Source organism: Rattus norvegicus, chromosome 4, assembly GCF_021556685.1.
Source record: "Rattus norvegicus strain SHRSP/BbbUtx chromosome 4, alternate assembly SHRSP_T2T, whole genome shotgun sequence".
Taxonomy (NCBI): Eukaryota; Metazoa; Chordata; class Mammalia; order Rodentia; family Muridae; genus Rattus; species Rattus norvegicus.
Genome location: NC_141537.1, coordinates 175,460,832 through 175,476,658, shown reverse-complemented (window position 1 = coordinate 175,476,658; position 15,827 = coordinate 175,460,832). Strand labels below are relative to the sequence as shown.

At 43.0% G+C, this 15,827-nt stretch overlaps 1 protein-coding gene and 1 long non-coding RNA gene across 51 annotated transcripts in view; one reads left to right on the top strand and one right to left on the bottom strand.

Annotated features, from left to right (window-relative positions):
* Plekha5 (pleckstrin homology domain containing A5) overlaps positions 1-15,827 on the bottom strand; it is a 169,595-nt gene that overhangs the window by 119,106 nt on the left and 34,662 nt on the right. The window lies entirely within an intron of this gene.
* Positions 9,270-14,433, top strand: LOC147995129 (uncharacterized). The gene is made up of 3 exons (XR_015687135.1): positions 9,270-9,592; positions 10,307-10,490; positions 11,597-14,433. It is a non-coding gene; the product is annotated as an uncharacterized LOC147995129 (long non-coding RNA).

Below are 15,827 nucleotides of genomic sequence, written 5' to 3'. Positions count from 1 at the left end.
AACCACTAGAGGGCAGGAGTGCAATACCATTCTTTAATCCTGAGCAATGTTTTTAAAAAATGTAATAAATCCTAAATATATTTCCTATTGTATCACCACACAGTCTATTTTAAAGTTCTGAACAATTGGAAGGTGAAGGTGAGAAATGTGTGCTCTTTAACAAACGAAATTTTGATTTCAACTCTCCTAAAAGCCTCTGGTAAGACAAAAACTGATTTTGAATATAGAATTTCAGTAGATGGATGCAGATTCAAATAGTACTTTAAATGGGAAATAAAGCAAAGAAGAGAAGTCGAGAACTTTAAAACAGTTTCAAGGACTATACCGAGAGCACAGAAAACATGGTCTACATCTCACTTTAATCAACTCTTCAGTTGTCTTTCCTTTTTAAAAACATACTAATTAGAAATAAACTATTTTTTTAAAGTAAATGTCTGAAAATACATTTGGCTCAGAAACTTCAGGCCCAGAGTCAGTTATGCACACAGGCGATACTCTGCTTTCTTGTTCCAGTTAACTGCGTACCTGCTAGGAGCAGACATGGGGCCCAGGAGCCAAACCAACCAAGTGAAGCCACAAGGACTGCAGGTGTGGTGAGGTGTCCTGCAGCCTCACCACGCCTCCCTTTTGTTTTTTCAGGACAGGTTTTCTCTGTGTAGCCCTGGCTGTCCTGGAATTCACTCTGTGTCTCTGCCTGCCTTTGCCTCACATGTCCTGGGCTTAAAGGCGTATGTGCAGCACCACTGCCCAGCCGCTCCACACTTCTAATGCTGCCTTCCAGTAAACAGTCTGTTGAAGTATACCTTAAAATATCCGCCACTCTAAGCTGAATTATACCTTAAAATATCCGCCACTCTAAGCTGAATTATACCTTAAAATATCCACCACTCTAAGTTGAATTAGTCACTTATTCTGAGTGACAAAATTAAGTTACTTACTGAAGCCAGAACAACTATACATTTTCAGGGACCTTTCAGCAACTCATGTTGCTATGGTTTCCAGTCTGATTCTAGTTACTAAGATCTTGAGGCTGACAACACACACACAAGTCTATAGAGACAGGTGGCAAATTGAAATGCAGTCTGGTGATTCAAAGGGATATCAGTGTGAACGAGGCTTTGCTATAAAATACCCCACCTTCTTAATTATAGCAAAAGGTTATGTTCTAATAAGGAAACTGTTGCAAAGATGGTGACTAATTAATTAATGATAAGAAAACTGCACGTACATTTATGCACCATATTAAACAGAGCAGAAGCATTTATGTATATGGTGGTCTGATTATAAATTCCTGAATCACAGAATACTTTAAAATATGTATGTATGTATGTATGTATGTATGTATGTATGTATGTATGTATGTGTATGATCTCTCTCTCTCTCTCCTCTGAAGTAGGACTCTTGTAGCGTCAAATAACAATAAAATTCCCATGAGCCTAAGTAAAAGGAAGACGTGAGTGGTCCGGATGGGTGGAGGGATGCAGAGACCACAGACTTATTAAGTAGTTACTAGCTGCTTATCAAGGCTGGGAACTGCCCCAAGGGCAGCTCGCCTAACATCTCTAAGGTTTCAGACCCAACACAGAAGACGAGGGCTCACAGGGTAAGGGTGAAGACAGCTATTTGGTATCAGCTGAACAGTCTTAAGGAAATGAAAGACACAATGTTGATGGTCCACTTGCTGGCTGGCTGGGCTTTCGTTCTTTGAGATAAGGTCTCTCTAATATCAAATGCAGATTCTCCTGTACCAGCTTCCCAACTGCAGAGACACAGGCATGTGCCACCATGCCTGGCCTTTGTTTGTTTTTAAAAGGCCTGTACAGCAAAGTTCTCATCCTTCCACCCCAACAAGTTTACGACATTTTTGAAAGTCAAGTTGTGAAGAGCAATAATAGAGCTTATTAAAGGCTTAAAGTCCACAGTGAGACAACAGAATTGGACTGCCTCGAGTGAGAATAGCAGGCAAGGTCCAAGGATGAATTCGAGACCAAAATTATGGCCAATCTCAGGAGTTATGAAAGAAAGTTTAAAGTTCACGTAGCAAGACGAGTATAACTAATATGCACTGATGTAGATAGTTTTTACAATGAAAGTTAGCTATGGTATTTTTCTCAGTAAATTGCAACACCCATTATTAATAAGAAAAATTATGAATAAATGTACATTTATTTTTTTCAAGTTACCACGTTCCTCTAAATTACATCATTTATTTTAAAATTTCCCTATTTAAAAACTGTATACAAAAAGCAGAAGGTTTTTCTTTTGAGAAAGATCAATATAGAGGAACAGAGCACAATCAAACACTTGTGAACGGTCTGTCTTGCCAGCAGTCAGTCGAGAAAGGGCGGAGCAAAGGAAACAATCTGCCCCCCAGGCCAGGCTCCAGAACTGTGAAGAGCCAGCACCCTCATCTGGCCAAACACGGAACTCAACAGTCTCCACGGTCATGAACTTCAGGACTTGAATTGGTGTATTTAAAAGGGGGGGAAAGGGGCTGGGGATTTAGCTCAGTGGTAGAGCGCTTACCTAGGAAGCGCAAGGCCCTGGGTTCGGTCCCCAGCTCCGAAAAAAAGAACCAAAAAATAAATAAATAAATAAATAAATAAATAAAAGGGGGGTAACTTATCAGTAACAATTTGTTTGCTACCTTTTAAAGGGTGAAAGGCTTGACTTCTTGCTACTAAAGCCCCAACTTCCACGTCATCAATTGTGTCACCAGTCCTCTTATTTGCAACCAGTATAAAGTGGCTAAGAAAGTTTCTGTCTGGGGCCTGTGACACAGCTCGTCAGGTGAGGCGTCTGTCCACAGAACCACATGGTGGATGGACGGTGAGAACCTACTCCCAAGGCTGGTCTTTGACATTCATACTTGTGCCATGATTTTCACACACACACATGTACACAAATGCAATAACTAAATTGGAAAGCAGTATACACCCTAAAACTACAGATTCTGACTCATACAAAACAAGCACGAAAATTATCTTCACTGGTAAGAAATAAGAGTTTGCACTTCGTCCTGCTTAAGTATTTCTTAAAAATTATACACTAAGCATCACTTGTCTCCATTCCTAGGGACAAAAGTATTCCAGATCCTGGACCACTTACTTTACCAGCGGAGTGCTCCTAACCAAAGGTCCGAAACTTGAACCTATGAGAGTTCTGCACACCAGGAAGCAAGTGAAGCAAACAGAGGCTGGGCTTTCAGAGCCACCCTCAGCCCCGACGTCCTTGTATTATCAGTGTGCTATCTCTGAATGACACTGCCTCAAGCAACCGCAAAGACGCTGCAGTTACAACTGGAATGCTAAGAGTAAACATTACCTGGTGACAAGCCTCGTGTTGCCATCACAGGATGACTTCAGCATAGGTATCGGCAAGTGTCAAGATGTCAGCCATTTGTCAGACACTATAAGTGAGACTCGGATAGTTATCTACTGAACCAGAACTCAAACTGGCAGTTCCAGAATTTGGGGCTACATCATCTCATGGTAAACATGGTACCAATGACATTGTTTTAAAATGTTTATTTATTCATTTTATCTTATGCATGTGTGTCTGCAGATGCAAATATGTGTATCCTGTGTGAGTGGGTAGCCATAGAAGGCCAGGAAAGGACCCAGAGTCACCGGAAACTGGAGGTACAGCTGGTTGTAAGCTGCATGACTTGGGTGCTGGGAACCGAGCCTGGGTCCTTTTCAAGTGCAGCAAGTACGGCTAACCACTGCACCAACTCTCCAGCCCCACCAGGGACTCAGTGCTGAAAGAGTCCCATACTTTCTCCTATACCTAGTCTCAGTAGGGCCTTCCTGGTTACTGCTGCATAAACCTATTTACCTCAGCCCTTTCCCTGTTCAAGCAGCCTCACACCGACCTTCTAGCGTGGTCATCACTGTGATCACACCGATGCAGGCACAGCCACCTGGGTACAAGGCTTTACTCTACCCACTCTGAGCCAGTCTCAGTCACTGTGGTGTCCTTAAGGAAAGCTGTTTCTTCAGGATCTGACTTCCTTAAGAAAATTTGGTCTTATATCTTCTACTTGTGCTTTGAACACACTACAAAAGTCACCCAAAAGTCCTCAACAGCCCCGAACTTCTTCAGCCACTGTCTTGCCTGCATGCCCTTCTGCACACTCGCGTGTATATACCGTACACTGCAACCCCACACAAGCACATTTTCCTTCTTGGTTTTTACCACAGGTCTCTCAGGAAGTGGCTTGCTTTCTGGGTGTCCAACTGCTGACTGATGACAAATGACTGTTAACCATTACCTTTCCTATTCTCTGCCCAACTACACTTGTTTCCAGCAGATGGACCCCATGTCCAAACCTCTGCTACTATGGGACGGGAGACTACTAGAAGTCAGTATTTTTTCTATCAACTTTCTTTTCCATCACCATACTTCCAAATTATACTTTTAAAATCTACTTTACCTACAATGAAATGATAACTGACTGGCTACCCACTCAGGACCAGTCTGGTACATTGGCCAGCTTTCTCACTGGCCTCTGCAGCAAAGCCATCTTCCGATTACTGCACCAAGGGAAGGGACAAGTGAGAACCGCAGCGACTCGTCTGTATGCACTTCTACAAACACTGCCATTCTTGCTCCTGTCTACACGTTATCTTCTACCTAGTGAGTTTGGAGCACAGGACGCTGTGCACACAGACATGGAGGCCATTGAGTGTTGTCCTCTCCGTCTTTAGATCAAGGCAGGCTCTCTCACTCAAACTCAAGCTCACTGGTTCTGCTAGCCTGGCTTCCTCCAGGACCTCCAATTTCTCTCTTGAACACTGGGATTACAGGTCCACACCAAGCAATATTTACATGGATGGGTGCTGGGGTTGAGAACTTTGGTCCTCACTTTTTTGCAGCAAACCTATTACACACCCAGCTACTGCTCCTTTAAAAAAAAAAGAAAGAAAGAAAGAAAAAAGAAAAGAGGGGCTGGGGATTTAGCTCAGTGGTAGAGCGCTTACCTAGGAAGCGCAAGGCCCTGGGTTCGGTCCCCAGCTCCGAAAAAAAGAACCAGAAAAAAAAAAAAAAAGAAAGAAAAGAAAAGAAAACAGTATCTTATCATCAGGCTGGCTGAATGGATTTGTTGTGTCCACCAGGTAGGCCTAGAATTAATTAGCAGCAAGTCTCTCCCACCTCTCCCTGAACACTGGGATTACATAATGTGCCGCCACATCCAGCATTAAATATGTCTAAGTGGGCTGGTAGGACAGCTCGGTGAGTAAAGGTGCTTGCTGCCAACATCCTGAATTTTACCTGTGGGATTCAAATAGTAGAAAAAGAGAACTGATTCCTGTAAATTACTCTCTGTCCATCACACATGCTTTTGAATACTCACTGTATACAAAGTGTATATGTGTGTATACACTTTCACATGAATATTTTCAGCATCACCTCCTACTACGTCAGTGGTGCACAGTACTCAGTGGGTCTTCTCTGCAGTACATTACTGCGAGTGCCTGCGGACAACACAGTAGCACTGCTCTTCTACACTGAGCAGTAGTTACCATCTCCATTAGTCAGCCACACTTAACTATGGCTTATACCATTACTGTGTAGCTCTGTCAAATATTCCAGATCCTTCTGTTTCTTTATATCTAGTTCATGTCTGCTCAAATAGAGACCTTTTATTAGAGAAGGAAGTGCTCTTTTGAATCTATTTCCTAGAATAGTGAAAGAATTTAAATTAATCTCTGTTTAATGATTACAAGAGGAATGGGAAATGTTGGGCCGACATGTCCTTTCAACTATCTTCCTACCCAAGTGAAGTACACAGACTTCAGAACAGTGCTTCTGCATCCTGATCGGGCTGGGCAGTGGTCTGTGTTGTTCTTTAAAAGTGGATTCCGAGCTCAGAAGTTAAGAGCACTGGCTGCTCTTCCACAGGACCTAGGTTCAATCCGTAGCACTCACATGGCAGTTTACACCTGTCTGTAACCCCTGGAATGTTCTAGGGATCTGAAACCCTCATATGGACACACATGCAGGAAAATACAAATGCACATTAGATAAAAATGAACAGATTTAAAGATACATTCCCCAGACTCTGCATCCTAAGTGTCTGATTTGCACATGTCTCAGGAGAGTTGAGATTTTTTTTTTAAAGGAAAAACAGTGACTATGAAGTGCAACGTGAAGCATCATCATGGAAAGTAGAAGAACAAACAGCATTTCAGACATGGGTTTTCCTTTTTAAAAGACTTATCTGTTTAGTTTATTATGGTGTGTGTGTGTGTGTGTGTGTGTATTTGTGCACGTACTTGAATATATGTATGTGCACCACACGTATGCAGGTACCCTGAGAGGCCAGTAGAGGGCGTTAGATGCCCTGGAGCTGGTGTTTGCAGACGCTGCTTTGGTAGGGTCCTCTGCAGGAACAGTGTGTGCTGCTGACTACAGAGCTATCTATTGCCCTAGCTCCAGTTGTGAGTTTCAAAAGATATATTCTTATTTATGTGTGTCTCTGTGTGTTTGTGCGAATGTATACCACACGTGTAGGTGCCTGAGGCCATATGAGGTCACTGGATGCCCTGGACCTTGAGCTACAGGCAGTTGTGAGCTGCCTGGAGGCACTGGCACTTTCAGAATTCGAGTCTTCTGAAAGAACAGCAAGCATTCTCGCTCTTAACCTTTCTGCTCCAAGAAACCTATCCTTAAAATGTATTTGTTCCTTCTAGGCTTGATCATTTGATTAAAACAAACCTATGTTATTAGTAAACCTTAAATCACCAGTGAACTCCAAATCTTTGAAAACACAACTACGATATTCATATTTTGGGAGAGCAGGAACAAATGAATAGTCCTTGCATTGGAAATTCACTAAAATGGGCTTTGTACATGTGAAATTCTGACCATCAAGAGCAGTTCTAAATGCTGGACGAGGTGGCACATACCAAAAATCCAACAATGGTCAGGATGAGGGAGGATTGCTGTCTGATGTTGGCCTGGGTTACAAAGCAAGGTCGAGGCCAGCCTTGATTATGTAAAGAGATCTTGTCAAGCAGTCAGATGTAGCATGACAATATTTGTGCTGGTCTGGGAGTGTAGCTCACTGGGTAGAATGTTTGCCTAACAAGCATGACTCCTGGGTTTGATCCTCAGCACTGCATAAACCAGCCCAGGCCAGTGACATCAGCGCTCAGACTGTAGAAGCAGGAAAACAGTAAGTTCAAGGTTAGTTTTAACTAAGCAACAAGGTAGAGGCCAGCTTGGAAAACAAAGGCTAACTCAGTAATAAGTGAGTGTACGGATGGATGACTGGGCAAGCAAAGGTCTCCTTACTGTTACTTCTGAGCCCCTCCCTTGCTGCTTGCTGCCAATGTAAAACTCATTTTCAGGATCACTCCACAAACCAAGTCTCAGTGTTTTACTACTGTATATGAAGAGCCCCAGACTGTCCATGCCTCAGCCCTAGGAATGAAGCCCTATGAGTGGATCGAGAGGTTTTTCCAAGCCTACTAAGTAATCAGAGGATGAAAATGCCAGTGACTTTGGTCAAACAGCCTAGTCTTTCAAAGTACAAATTCCATTCTCAGCAGTGATTTCAAGTTTGTGTTCAACTGCTAAGTCCTTCTGGACTTGGACAGAACACACAGGGACTCTCAGAGCTGATAATGTAGATCCTAATGAACTCAGGGACTGCACACTGTACAAACATCACTGGTTCACTGCAATGATAGAAGAGCAAGATCTATAACCTCCACTGTGTGCGTATGGGTCTTAAATGAGTTGTCTATATTCTGAGTGCTTATAAATAAGAGGCTAAATTTCACTGCTTTAACATTAACTTACCTATAAGTACTATAACAATTCCCCTCTGCTCCAGAGGTCAGAGGAAAATCTGTCACCAACCCTTTACAGTTAATCAGCCCTTCACTCTTTTCTTCAGCTGTTTCTCGGGTTCCTTTACAGCGCTTAGCCATGCGCACTAGTCACACGGTGCCACACTCACCTTCTCCTATGAGTGTAAGGTACACAATTTGTGTAATTGGTACGGCTACACGAGGGCTCCATCACTAAAGCATAGAGCAAAAGAAGAATGAAAAAAGCATCTGGGAGTGACTGCAGTTGTATAAAATAACTACTTGAAAAATAGATTTCTCAGTGCAAAGGAATTAAATGTCTTCCTTTAAAATGTAATGTAATCATGTATGAATCATAAGATTTCTGAGAGACAACTGCACCTGTAATTAAATTATTACAAATGTAAGATTCCCCCCTTCTTTATTCTTAAGTATTTGGGTTTCTTGTTTCCCAACATAGCAAACCAATAACTTCACAGACTTCTAGAGTTCAGTGAATTTGACTAACACATGCATGGTCACCACTCCCTATAAATAAGTAAGTACATTTACTTTCTTTTAAAGAAAGCAATACACTGATATTTTGCCCAGGATTCCTTCACAGAGGTAAGGAAACCAATACCCAACGTGACAGACTAAAGAGTCAGAGAGGGAGAAGGCGGAGTGCAGTCTCAGCCCTTCCATTTCACGGCCAGGATAGCTCAACATCACCCATGAAAGTCACCGCGTAGCCCAAAGGTGCTGCTGTTCTGCCACACCGTGTTGTAAGACAGCGCATCTTTATTGTTTCACTATGCCGATTTCCCACTTGGAAACACGGCCACGCCCTTTATGGAGCCCCACTCCCCAGCTGGGTGTCTGGTACTGGGTTTCCTTCTTGACCCAGAGCTCAATAATCCCTGCACAGACTTGTATTTAACTCAGTGATAGGACACATCACTGACTTCAGCTGTTCTTGCTGAATTTAACCAGAGAACAATGAATTGTGAACAGGGGGTAACACGCAGATGGGAAGCACACGATCTTTCTGTGTGCACTCCTTCCCAAGTCCGTGGGGCCAGCAGCACTTCCCACGCTTTCCTGAAAGGTGCACGGCGCACACCAAGAAGGTAACTTGGGCAGTCACAGCTCTTAGGGTAGAGGGTGAGTGTTCATGGTTTCTAAAGCCCAACCACGACACAGCACATTACACAAAGCACATCACAACCTGGGTTGCTGTAAGAAATGATCAAATGATCAAATGACTCAAAGCTTGCTTCTCCATGGTCAATCCCATATGTACGGATGACGGCACTGCTCAGGTCAGAGGCATTAACGACGGGAACAAACATCCCCACCACAAAGTCAAAGTTCATACTTGCTCAACAGAGAAATCACTAATTCTTACTCTCTGAGTTAAACATGAACCTGAAGTCACAATTTATGAAAGCACACAGCATGGGTCTGGCCACTCTGCACTGCAAACTGAAATGTACCATTGGGGGTGGGGTGGAGCCATGGCAGACTTCAGGCTCCTCGATGACAGCTGAGTGCTCGAAAGTGACTATAGTGCCAAACGTCACCAAAAGTTAGGTCAAAGCTTCTTCCTTAGGCCACGGAACGATCCTCCGATCCTCATCCTGTAAGAGGCTCAACAGAAACAACAGCTAATGAGTAACTGGCCCGAGCCAATGCCTCTTCTCGGTGCTGGAGGAAGGCTGGGCCTTTACACTTGTACTTTTCAGTCCCCGTCTTACACGAAGTCTCCCTTCCGATCAAACTGGACTTTGCAGGTGAGTTTTCAGGCTTTCCCTCATGGAAAACAAATCACTTTTCCTCTGAGTTATTACTTCCGAGCTACAATGGCTATGAGTCTTCATTTTACAGGTTGGAAATCTGTGAGGAAGTAATTGTCTCAAACTCAAATCTCATGTAGATGGGAAAGAGATCGCTGCTATAGCAACTGCAGGTTCTGTTCATGAGGACTGAGATGAAAGTCACATTTCTAACTAAAATTAAGTATCTGACGTGTGACGGCTGAGGACACAGGAAGGTCTAGACCCTGGCCTTAAACCCAATATTGGGAATTCGGTCCCACAGGGCCTCTTAGCCTACAGTGTGTGGTGCCTGTGCACATGACTGAGTCACACATCTCACCTGAGGCTGCAGCAGTCTTCTTCTGCCTCATGTTCCTGGGAGGCCAACAGTGAGGGACAAAGCAGCCTGCAACAGCGACTCTGTGCTTCTGACGTTTATTGCTAAGGAAAAGCATCCCCTGGAAGAGGAAGACAGCGTTGGCTGGTGCCCCGCCCGCATTAGCTCCACTCCATCCTTACTCCTGTCTGACTCCAAGAATACTTTTCTGTGAGGATCTATTTCTTCTTCTTCTAATGGGTAGGGGCTGAAAATCCTTGGGGGAACAGGAAGTTTAGTGAACAGATGACACACTGCTATGAGTGAGAGGCAACCAGTAGTGCTTTGGTTATGATTTCTCCTTTTATGGCCAGGAACAAAGAGCCCCTGTGAGGTGCAAGGAAGAGCACTGACCAGCACTCATTAATCCCAAAGCATGCGGCCCACTCAACATGTCGGGATGGGTAACGGCGGTTGGTGTGCAGGGCTTCTAGAGGGCCAGTGGGTTCACGAGGCCCAGCACTGAGAACTGTGCCTCACACATCTGCATGTCATACAGTGAGTTATGGTCACCTTTTTTCTCTTGAGTAGTTATGCTTTGGTTCCTAATTATGGGTTTGATGCATTACTGTAGTTGTAGACCATTTTCCTTTGTGGAGCTGTAGGTGGAATGGGGCCTAGCAGGAACTTAGGAAGTGGGCTGCTACAAAGTGACACTCGAAGGCCTGAGCGACTCTGTTCTTCACCTAGGAAACCCACAAGTGACTGCCTAGTGGCTGTTTTCTGAACACTGTGCTATTTGGATGTAATTTGTCATGTATGATCTACAAATATGCTCCCCATGATTATTTTCCTTCTTAGTTCTTTTTTTAAAAGGTTTGTTTATTTATATGGGTGTTTTCTCTGCATGTATATACATCTGCACACCAGAAGAGGGCATCAGATCCTAAAGGTTACAGTTATAGTCGGTTCTGAGCTGCCAGGTGGGTGCTAAGAATTGAACTCAGAACTCTTAACTACAGAGCCATCTCCAGTCCTCTCTTTTACAATATAAAACACCTTAATTTTGAAAATTTCAACCTATTTTTCTATGTATGAACTATATACTTTGTGTATCATTTCTTTTTCCATTGATTTTATAGCATTAGTTTTCATTATAGAACTTTACAAACAAAATGTTTTATTTCAGTTCCCCCCTCCTTCTTATACCGTCCATTTTCAGTTCCGCCCTCCTTCTTATTCCGTCCATTTTTAGTAGCTTCCTTTCCACTTCCACATACATCTATTCCAAACACATCTTGGTCCTCTCTCACAGTCTCCTATGAAGTTTCTTGTCTATTTTGGCATCATTTCTAAGAAATCTTTACATACTTTAAGATCACAAAGATTATCTGATATATTTTCTTTCAACAGTTTTAGAAGTTTTAAATTAAGGTCAATAGTGCATTTTTTTTATAATTTTAATTAAAAAGTTTTTTCCAGAGCTTGGGAACAAACCCAGAGCCCCACACATGCTAAACAGGTCCTATACCACTGAAACACAAGTTAGCCCCATTTTTGTCAAGTATATTAATATGTAATAATATGTAACATACAATTATGAAGTGTATTAATACATAATATGTAACTATATAATGTATAAATTATATATCTTATATTTACAGGGAGCCGGGAGCAGTGACACACACCTTTAACCCCAGCACTTGGGAGACTGATCTCTATGAGTTTGAGGCCAGCATGGTCAACCCAGTGGGTTTCAGGATAGCCAAAGGTATGCAGAGAGCCCTGTCTCAAACCAAACCAAACCAACATAAATGTTGCCCAAGAGTCAGAGTTCTCTCATGAACCCAGGTCCATGCTCTACCGCGCTCATTGGCTCAGCGTCCTCCCTTCAAGACTACCATCTCTCTCCACTGTGATAATTTTATAGCTCTCTCTATAAAAATGAATTACAAAGTGTGTGTATTAATCTGAGTATGTGCACAGCTTTGCACTTCCTTCTATATACATATGTATGAATGTGTACACACACGGTCATGTGTATACACATTTATTTGATTATGTGCAGCACTTTTCTTTCAGCTGCTGCATTCGGTGATCTGTGCACTGTATTTAGAATGACTAAGCACACTGTGATTACTTACAGTAAGCTCTGTAAGTCAGGTAGTGTTGAGTCCTCACGCCTCGTTCTCTTCAACATTCTTCTAAAGGACTGTGGTCGGGTCTGAGGGATGAAGCAAGGCTCATGCCCACCAGGCAGATGTTCCACCACTGAGCTACTGTGCCATCCTCCTTGCGCAATACATTACACTTATTACAGGATACCGCTAGGACTTACAGTATAAACTGCCTCTTTATTTACATTTTAAAATACATTAAAAAGAACTAATGATCTCTACCCTCCCCTAACTCTTCTGTCCTCCAGCATGGGATGTAAGTGCTCCCTGCTCGTCAATGCTTCTCCTATCACTGTGTGTCTAGGCATAACTGGGCAGTTCTGTTCTCATAAGGCTGCACATAAGACTGTTTTCTTCACATGACCTCTACAGAAGCCAAGCCAAGTTATCTAGGCTTCCCTATGGAGGAGGAAAATGTGGGTACAACAGTTCTAACTACTGTTCCTGTTTTGCATGCTAAGTGGAAAAGGAAACCTTCACTTCATTACATTGGAGAGGCTTGCAATTATCTTATTAGCCAAACACCAAAAGATACAGCAAGTTAACAGGCGACCACTGTCAGCAAAAGTTCTACAGCCCTGTGGGTTCCATAACAACAAAGGCTGTGACAATCATCTTCACTTCACCTAAGTCAACTAACGTGCCAGCTTAAGCTGCTTTCTCTGCAACTTAAGCGGACAGGGAAAGACAATCAAGAAAACAAGTCATGTGATGTCAGAAATGAAGGATGAAAGTGACTTCTAAAGTCACAGTGGGAGGGGGGAGGTAGCATTTCGCCCAGGAAGTTAGTCTCCGAGTGGATGGATGCCCAGCAGTAAAACTCCTTACAGTCAGCCACAGAAGTGCTCGCTTACAGCTCCCTGGCTCCATAAACATTCACAAGTGACAACACAAAAGGCCATTCGAGTCGAGCATCTTCAATATACCTCTACCATCTAATAAGCAAGATGAATAAGAATTACTAAAGAAAGCTGAATGTTTAGTTTCTAACCCGAGTTTCCTAGAACTCAGTCAAAGCCGCAGAGAAAACAACATTGTCCTTAAGAGTTTTCTGTTAGCTCATAAGACTCTACCGCATAACGATTTTCACCCCCACCTCATCTCCCTCTGCTCATCTTACTATTCAGAAAAGGTTTGCCCAGGGGGTTTACAAGGAGTGCAAAGCATTTCAGGTAAGGGTGCCATGGAATGTCACACAAGTCACACACTTAATGTTATTAGTGAATGAAAAAGAGAGATAAGTGATTCATTCACCTTCTGGGGTGAGGGCACCAAGGACCTGGTCGTCACACTCTGGTACAGGACTTATAGGCAGGCTGCTTCCTGAGACGGCAGGCGTCACTGAGCAGTGCAGACTCCCACCTAGTCAGGTAGTTAACAATGGATCTAACAGTCCCAACAATGCCAGCTGAGTTCTCGTGTACAGACGACCAAACACTTCTTCCCTCACACTGGTGAGAATGAGAAGCTGGTTAGCTTACCAAAAAGGAGTACACAGAAGCTACACAAAACACACATACAAAAAAAATACAAGTTAGATGTGCAGCTAAGGACTATGACACTGTCTAGGTAGGGCAGCTCCCACTGATAAGCTCAGCAGCTGGCAAAGGACTACCATGCATTAGGGCAGCCTTGGCTATGGAGTGAGTCGCTTGTAAGCCTGGGCTAAGGGATCTCAAGGAGACAAAAGAGGAAAAAGTAAGTGAATAAACAGATAATAAAAGAAAAAGAAGGGAACCATGGTTCAACTGAATACAAGCTGCTTTGTGCCTTGGCCCTACTGGAGGAGTCACTGAATGCTGCTGGACACAGGGAAAGACATAGAAGTCACCTGAATTAACCAAATAAACACACATAAGTTCTCAAACCTTATTAATGGGTTTCTTCAAACTGCTTATCTCTTGGAGTTACACATCGCCTTTTACGGTTTAGTGCTCATCCGAGTAGTTTTTCCTAGTAGGTAGTACTGAACCATTGGTGAGGTGAAACCCTGGGAAAGTCAAGTCTTCCTTCACTGGCAGGCAGATCTAATTGAGACAAGGCCTCGCTCTGTATCCTAAGCTGGCCTTGAACTCACAAAGGATCTGCCTGTTTCTGTCTCCTGATTCTCAGCAACACATTTTAAAAACATTTTATTGTGGGATTGGAGAGATGGTTCAGCAGGTAAGAGCACTGACTGCTCTTCCAGAGGTCCTGAGTTCAATTCCCAGCAACCACATGGTGGGTCACAATCATCTGAAATGGGATCTGATGCCCTCTTCTGGTGTATACAAAGACAGCTACAGTGCACTCACATACATAAAATAAATCTTTTAAGAAATTTTATTGTTATGTATGTGTGTCATGGACATAAGTGTAGAAGTTCAAGGAAAACCAACTGGAGTTGGTCTATGTGGGAACCAAGGGAGAAAACAGGTCATCTGGCTTGGTGGCCACCTCTTTCACCCACTGTGTCATCTAGCTGGCCTGAATATTAAAACTTTCTTAACAGAAATCTCAAAATTGAGTATTATGTATCACTATCTTAAAACTTGCAGAACCCTTTTTGCCATCTATAATAACACGTTTTGGAAAATGGACTGTGTCTCCAATATGAGATTTTCAGGCATACATAAAGGGGGGGGGATAGAAGATTGTGAAGTGTTTCATAAACAGAAACAAACACCTGAAGGAAGGGACATGAGGCATGTCCGAAGTCCCTGTGTTCCTGGCTCACTGGCTGGTCAGAGCTGCTTATCAGAGTGCAAACAAGCAGGTAGTAGAGGAAGCTGGTTCACCTTGTGGTGATTAGGAAACAGAAAGACATAGGACAGCGTTTGGATTCCCAAAACTCTTAAGAGCATCCATGCCTCCCCACACTTCTCTCTGAACACAGCCACAGCCTGGTGACCACGCTTCGCCACATGGCCTTATGGGTTGACATCAAGATCCAGCTATAACAACAAAGATACTAGTGTCCAACTTCATTTCTTTCACCAAAAGAAATTGCTAGAGAACTTGTTTGCAAATCATATAAACTCTTCAGCACAAGGTCTTGTGGTTTCCAAAATGTATTTGCCAGAGTGATTTGCTTCATTTGTGGCACAAACAAAACATAACTCAGTTTGGTTGCACAAACTCCTAAGTTTTATGTAATATTAGAATGGTCTATTTTCACATAAAAGAAGTGCTTTTTCCCCACTGATCAAGTCCAAATATACAATTTCAATGAAAAGTGAATCTCAAAAACCACTAAATCAATGAAGGAAAATGTTTCAAAATAGATGAAACAAAATGGCAGGCAGAAGATGGTTCTTTCTACCTAAAAACAGATACCCAAGGCCAGTCTGGTTTGTTTCTATTCAAAACCCACAAATTTATGGGTTGCAGAATATGCTTTGATAGTAATCAGTTCCGCTATGGCAGGGTGAATGAGGATAACCAAGAGAAGCTTCCCATGCATGGTGTAGGAGCCCAGCCCCTCAGCTAACGGACTGTACTAAGGACTCCACCCCAAATGCCTTACAGAAGTGAGGGACTGACAAAGCCAACAGCCAGCCAATGGCAAGTGGAAGAGAAGGGTTATATTGCTTTCTCCAGCAATTCTCAGTGTTCCCAGATCGGCAAGCCGACCCAGCATTCAGAGCTTATGTGGAGTGCAGCAGATGGGAAGGAATAGAGGAAACTGACATTTCTAAGACTGAGACAATCAGAAGAATAAGTAGTACCAACCGAAGGG